Genomic DNA, 7,926 nt, shown 5'->3' on the forward strand with positions numbered 1-7,926 from the left:
AAGGCCATCAAAAAATTGTATTATGTCTAAAATCATGGATAGTAACACTACAATTACACATTTGCTTGAAGATACAGTATCGTAATAGTATAGTAATACACTAAGAACATCTCTATGCAGATAGAAGTTCAGTTTGATTCCTGGTTCCAGAGTTGATTCAGGATCCGTCTCAGGCGTTCACTGTCAGCACGGATCAGAACTTATTTCCAGAAGCTTCACCTCCAGTCATTATTTTTTCATTCCATCTGTGTTGCTTATAGTGAAATCAACTGTAGTGTTTCTGTGTCTTTTTTGTACAAATCAACTGTTCAAAGAAAATTCTTCTTGGGATGTTTTGGATCCTTTTTTTGAAGATTCTTCTTTTTCTAGACCATCTGTAAAGAAAAATAATCTAAAAATGAGCAACATACTTTTTAATTCAGGTGGTGTTCACTTATAGAGAGAACCGCAGATTCTACATATTCAAAATAAACAACCCTTATTCCAAAAAGCCTTTAACATAATTTTACATTTTAGCTTATAGTGGAGTCCCTTTTGTATGTAGAATCCCATTTACAGTTCACTCTTGACTCCATGTTTTCACATTATGAGCATTTATAATACGCTTGGTGACAAAAAAAACATTTCCTGAGGTTTATCACTATTAATATATTTTTTCTAATATTTGCTGCTTTATATTTATTCATTTAATCTTAATAACTAAACATTTTGCTGCAAAAAAACTGAAACACATAATTTTTAATTTACAAAGAGAACAAACTAATTTTTATTAAATCCTACTTTATCCTGTAAGACTTTGGTCACATATCCCAAAATATCACTGTTGGAATGTGCTCTCAATTTCTGCTATATTTTGGATTTTATTTTCCATTGTGTATTTTATTTTGAAAGTGGTTTGTGTCATTTCCTGTTGTCTCTTGTCCAGGTGTGATTAAATGTGTGTCTAAATAATTGAGGCAATCACTCCTAGCTGTGTGTTGGCTGAGAGTGAAGTCACAGAAAGTGTTTGTTACTTATTTGATCCTGGAGGAATTTATCCAGGTTAAGTTGACACAGTAGTCCAGGTACCACGCAGCACTGCAGTGCAGTTACTAACCTGCTAACAGGCTATGGGCCCAAGAGACACCTGAGACTACTTTTTGTGAGGAAGTTGACACCATGAACAGACGAACAGCTGATACAAGCCGCTGGTCCCAGCTTCTGTTTGACGGAGATGAGACTTTATTGTCATGATTGGGGCGAGAGTTCAGAGTGACCCAAACGCTGGAACCTGGAAAGAGGCTAGGACTCAGTGAGTTTAAGAGGTTTTATTGAGAACAGAGGTTGACGGGCTTCTTTCTATTTTTTTTTTTTTTTTTTTAACTTGTCCTGTCCAACAGCTAGGCAAACAGATGAGAGCTGAGGGCCTCTTGTGTTGGACATATTTTATTTTAACAAGAGGGGTTATTAATCTACAGACAAACCAGAGGTATGTCTGAATAAACCCCTTTTGTAATTGAGGCCAAACTTTATTAATTTCAATCATGTTTGAAAATCTTTGGTGTTGGACCGGACGGAAAAGGAAAGAGGGGAAGAAGAGAGAGGGACGTTAGAGAGAGGGGGGGGGTAGGAGGGTGATAATCGGAGGGGAAAGGGGGTAAGACCATGAAGCAGCATAGAGCAGACAGGCTTACTGGTTGTTTATCGTTACGGTACGGTTCAAATGTAGTACAAAAAGGGCGGGGCCTGTTCACACACACTCAAATATTATCAACACACCTGCTAGCCGCAAAAATGTCCACATGTCAACATGCACACAAAACAGATAGTGTTCACGAACGCATACCTATGCCTTTAAACCAACTAGTGTGAAATCTTTCATTCATTCAATCATGCAAACTATTAGTGCAAAGGTGAGCTAACACCTGTGCTCAGGTGAGTGTTTATGTTCTTCTAAAATGGATGGTGGAACGTGAAAAGAAGGAGGAGGAGCGCCCAGCCACCCCCACACCCATACCCCCGCCGCAGCAGCAGCGGCAGCCGGAATTCCCCCAACGCCACACGGGAACAGGCAGGGAACAACCGCCCCCCGGGCGACCAAGACCGCCACCCAGGCCAGGGCCAGCAGGACCGCCGCGAGGCCCCCAGAGCCAGAGAGCAGGGAGGCGCAGAGGGAAAGAGAGCGCCGCCCCAGCCCAGCCAGGAAAGCAGCCCCCCGCTGCGCCGGAAGAGCCCAACGCAGGGCCCCACCGGAGAGGGACGCCCACAGCCCCAGACGAGCACCCCACCACCACCCAGGAGTTCCGGGCATCCCCCCGCCCCGACCCCAGGTACGAGCCAGGACCCCCCAAGGGAGACCCGCTCCGCACTCCAGGCAGCCACCCACCCGTCCCTCGGTTGGTCTAGGTAGGAGCAAGGCAGGGGCCCGCCGCCCCCGCCCAGGAGGGGGGAACCCCGGGGAAAAAAGGGCGGCCCACAAGGGGTGTTATAAATATGGCCCGACCAGGCTCGGCCATGTTGGAAGTTTGGCGGGGCCCAGCGCCCAGGGGCAAGGACCAGGACCCACCCCCCAGGGACACGAACACCCCCGGCTCAGGTGTGATATGAACCCCCCCACCGCGCGGAGAGAGCACCGCCGGGCCCAGGGAGCCGGCACCCAAGGGACACGGCCGCCATCGCCAAGGGGCCCACACCCCCCACCAGGGAAGGGGTAGGGGACAGATGGACCCAGGTCCCACCTTCCTTGTAAAATGTGTGTGCGTGTATGGGTGCTTGAGAGGGTGTTTGTGTGCATTTGTGTGTGTTTATGTTTGAATGTATATATTGAAGGGGGAGGGGTGTGTGTACTAAGGGGGGTGCAGTTAAAATTGGCGAGTATGGCACTAAGGGGACATCTTCTGATTACTCACAGTGATGTCCCCTCACCCTCCACACCAAGGGGCCCTAAATGTCTAAGGTGCGGTTAAAATTGGCGGGTAGGGTGCCAGGAGGACATCTGCTGCTTGCTTGCAGTGATGTCCAAGCACCCCCCCTACCAAGGACCCTACATGTCTAAGGTGCAAATAAAACCGAAAGAGGGGGGCAACCATAGGAGGGGGGCCACTCCCAAGTAGCCCCCCTCCAAGGCGCATCGCAGGCTAGACCCCCCACCCCCTCACCCTAATATGACGGGCTTCTTTCTAGGCGAGGAGCGGCGGCTGGCTGGAGGGATCTTGAGACGGATTTTCCAGAGGGAGAACTGTGACGTCTGGATTGCGACCAGGTGAGTATCCAGCAGGTTTTCTTTCCTGAAGCAGAGCGAGAGGAACAATGAGCAAAGCGTAAAGAGACAGGGGTCAAAAAACATGAGCTGACCAGACTATGCACCATAGGAGGAACAACGAACTGGCACCGGCTAATGATCCAGGAGGAGCTTATGAAGTCAGGGGAAGATGAGGTAAGTGGATCCAGCTGGTCGCGTCCAAAACAGGAAGGAGGGGGGGAGGAGGGAGTAGCAGCCAGGACATGACAGTACCCCCCCCCTCAACGACCGCCACCAGGCGGTCCCAGGCGACGATCTGGATGGGCAGCATAGAAGTCGTCGATAAGGGTATGGTCCAGGATAAGCGAACGAGAGATCCACGATCGTTCCTCTGGACCATACCCCTCCCAATCCACCAGGAACTGGACCCCATGACCCCGTCGCCGAACGTCCAAGATCTTGCTGACATTGAAGGCGGGGGCCCCATCAATGGTACGGGCGGGTGGCGGGGAAGTGCCCGGCGGGCAAAAAGGGCTCTCAGAAACAGGCTTGATCTGGGACACATGGAACGTGGGATGAATTTGGAGAGCCGCCAGCAGACGAACACAGGTCGGATTAATGACCCGGTCTATCGTGTAGGGACCGATAAACTTGGGAGACAGTTTACGGGATGAAGCCTGAAGAGGAACGTTGCGGGAGGAAACGAGAGCTGCCCTGGTCTGCAGCCAGATGTCCTGACAACGTTGCAGATGGAGCTGGACCGAGGGCACCCCCAGATCCAATTCCTGGGAAGGAAACAACGGGGGTGAGTAACCCAGCGAGGCTTCAGAAGGTGACTTTCCCGTGGCTGTAGAGGTGTGGGTATTATGGGCATATTCTGCCCAAATCAGGTACTTGGACCAGTCCGCATGGTTCTGTGCTGCCAAGCATCTGAGGGCGGCCTCCAGTTCTTGGTTCCCCCGCTCCGCTTGACCGTTAGCCTGAGGATGGTACCCACATGTTAAACTGACCGTGGCCCCCAGGGCGGAGCAGAATGCTTTCCAGACTTGGGACGTAAACTGGGGGCCACGATCAGACACGATGTCACAAGGGATGCCATGATGTCGGAAAACGTGGTTGACGAGGGCGTCGGCGGTCTCAGTGGCAGTAGGAAGTTGAGGGAGTGGAATAAACTGCGCGGCTTTGGAGAAACGGTCAATAATGGTTAGTATGACAGTATGGCCCTGTGAAGGTGGGAGTCCTGTGACAAAATCCACAGCTATGTGGGACCAGGGACGGCTTGGGATGGGCAGCGGCAGCAGGAGACCGGAGGGAGGCCAATTAGACATCTTGGAGCGACCGCAAGTACTGCAAGCAGTTATGTACTCTTTGACGTCACGTTCCAAGGTGGGCCAGAAAAACCGACGTTTAAGGAGTCGAATAGTCCGATAAATACCTCCGTGACAGGCGAGACGTAAGGTATGACCACAGGTGAGGACCTCGGACCTGAGGGAGTCTGGAACATAGAGGGTGCCAATGAGGGTTCGTGATACCGGCGGGGATCTCGCTCTGGGCCTTCTGGACCTTGTTCTCGATCTCCCACGTGAGATTGCCTATGAAACGGGATGTTGGCAGAATGGTCGAGACAGAGGTGTTGTCAGAAACGGAGTATTTGCGTGAGAGGGCTTCCGGCTTGACGTTACGACTGCCTGGGCGATATGTGATCGTGAAGTTGAAGCGATCAAAAAATAAGCACCATCTGGCTTGACGGGAGTTGAGCCGTCTTGCACTGCATAAATATGCCAAGTTCTTGTGGTCCGTCCAAACAATAAATTGTTGTTCTGCCCCCTCCAGCCAGTGACGCCATTCTTCCAACGCGAGCTTGATAGCTAGCAACTCACGATTGCCCACATCGTAGTTCCGCTCTGCCGGACTTAATTTGCGTGAGAAAAACGCACAGGGCTTAAGTTTCCCAGTGCTGTCCTCGCGCTGGGACAAAACAGCGCCCACCCCCGAGTCAGAGGCGTCGACTTCCACAATGAATTGTTTAGAAACGTCGGGTTGGATGAGGATGGGTGCAGAAGCAAAAAAGGTCTTTAAACGTTTGAAGGCGGCATCTGCGGCAGAGTTCCAGATGAAAGGGCGATTGATGGAGGTGAGTTGCGTGAGAAGGGCTGTGTCAGATAAATGCATCTAGACATTAAAGAAAAACACAATTATAAACAACAAACCACAACAAGAATCAAGTTTCTCATGCACGAGGGAGAGGAGCAAATGTGTTGGAAAAGGTCCACCACGTTTCTCTTCTCAAAGGTCTGCCCCTCCCTGTGCTGCTTTTATTAAGAACACAAGTGGGAGGTAACAATTCAAGACAAAGACAAAAAGTTCATTAGGGGGTGTCGTCAAATGACCCTTTTGGTTGGATTCTAACTTCAAACAGTATCCCTTATCAGCTCAGGACAGTGTGTCGTAAACCCCCCTCTCTTCCTTGCTGGGATGAGAAGCAGATGAACAAACACACAACTGTTTTCAGAAGAGGTAAAAAGGTCAATCTAAGTTAACATTTAAACATACATTTAACCAAATACATTTAAGCAATGATAATAATAAAACAAATTCCTTCACATACTCCCTCCTTTTTATCATTGATAAATATTAAAATCTCACATCCAATATCACATCTCTTTTCAGTTTTCTGTGACATCTTCATTTTCATAACACTTTCAATTTACACTCAGATGAGAAGTTTTTTTTTTTTCTCTCAAGTCATTTCAGTTTCAAAATCATTACAGTCATCTTGTTCTCCCTTTAAAAACAAGTTGTATTCTTGACTCAAAAGAACACTTTGTACTCAACCATTCACTGCTCTGGAAATCATAGATTGAATACAAGGAAAAATGCACATAGTGAACACACAACATATGATCAGTACCATAAGAATAGGTGTCACTATTTTTAACAAAAGTTGCCACCAGGAACCAAAAGCAAACCAGGAGAAGAAATCCCAAGATTGGGGTTTCCTGTCATCCTGCATTGCCTGCTGAACCTTTTCAAGTTGATGTAATGCTTCAGTGACGCTGTGACCTTCATCGGTGTTGTCAGGAATAAATGTACAACAGGTATCATTTAACATTTTACAAACACCTCCCTCCTGAGCAACCAATAAGTCCAAAACCAATCTGTTCTGTGGAACCATAAGTCTCATGCTTGACATTTCTTCATTATAGGCTTTAAATGCTTTAATTGTAGCGTTCAAAAATAAACCTAATCAATAATCAATGGTCTCAATTCTGAGAGCGTTTGTAGCATTTCCCACTCAGGGAAACAATGCCATAGTTACCTTTTCCCCAGTATTCCAGTGTTTATGGTCTTCAGGTACATCTGATCCCCAAATGGAATCATGTGGCTTGACATCAATAAGGTTATGTCTGTGGCTCAGGTGAGGCTCATGGACTGCAGAAACTATGAAAGTGTGACCTGTGACCTTTACAGAAACACAAATCCCACTCCAGTCTCTAGGCAGACTGAGGTAGAGGGCCTGCCCACATAACCAAAACATTTGATCAACCACATAAGTACCATTGTTACCTGGAATTAAATCTGGATTAGATCCAACACAACGTCCTCCAGGGCAGGGAACTGCATAACCATGGTAAACTCTGTCATTGATTATCTGGACTGTGAAGGGAACAAGAAGTTCATGACACATCTTTGTCGGCAAAGTTCCTAAAAATTCTGTGCCATTGTTAGTTACGCAATGTGGAAACACAGTTCCTGGTTCCACACTAACATATGGAGCTAATGATTTTTTCAATTTCATTTTTTTAAACTGATACAAACTCTTGCAACTCGGTCTTACAAGAGTTCCATTTGAAGTGGTGACGGCTCCAGTACTAATATACCCTCTGGTACTATATTCAATAACACAGTCGCTTTTCCACTCAGAAAATTGCTTTGCCTGTAAATTAGGATGTAGGGATGAAGTTGGAATTACAGAACAACATAGCAATCAGATCTATGCTTTTCCTTAGCCAGTAACATAACATACCTCTACCAAGAATTTGTCATATACAGGTGAGTTATGTTCATTTTTGGACTATTCAAAACATCATGTTCATCAATACTCAGCCATCGTCGAGAAACATTTAGTCTTTCCTCGTTGGTGGTTCTTCTTGCAGGTGGATAACGATTCCAAAAGGAACCAAATCCTTGTGGTGGCTCCTGCTGAGAGTAGCAGGAACAGTAAACAATAAAATGTCTCTTTACCCAGTTGGACACGCCATGGTGGATATGTACCTATCTTCGGGAGGGAGAGGTTACTAGCACATCACCTCCTCAAGTCCTCTAACAGTGTAGGATCCGTGTAGTGCAAAAGAGTTCTGGTGTGCTTTCTTCCCTAAGACTAGGTGGATTCCCCTGCTTCGCCGACTTTGAGACAAGCAGCTTCTATACGGCTGCCTCCCTTTGTAGTCAGACTTCCCCACCTAGCAGTTGGAATTAGCCTCACCCAGATGCTTTTTCTTGCAGTGTGACAGGTGGATCCAAGACGTCCTTTCAGCAATCTTTACAGCTGTTGGTGTAGTCAGCAGGACTTGGAATGGGCCTTCCCGCCGTGGGCTGGACCAACACTTCCTTTTTATGGCCTCCACAAACACCCAGTCACCAACCTGCGCTGGTGAAGTGTCCTGTGGAGATAAAAAGGAATCTGGCACTTGATTTGTCCTTTG

Source organism: Oryzias latipes, chromosome 11 (assembly GCF_053564925.1).
Source record: "Oryzias latipes strain Hd-rR chromosome 11, Olatipes_Hd-rR_3.1".
Taxonomy (NCBI): domain Eukaryota; kingdom Metazoa; phylum Chordata; class Actinopteri; order Beloniformes; family Adrianichthyidae; genus Oryzias; species Oryzias latipes.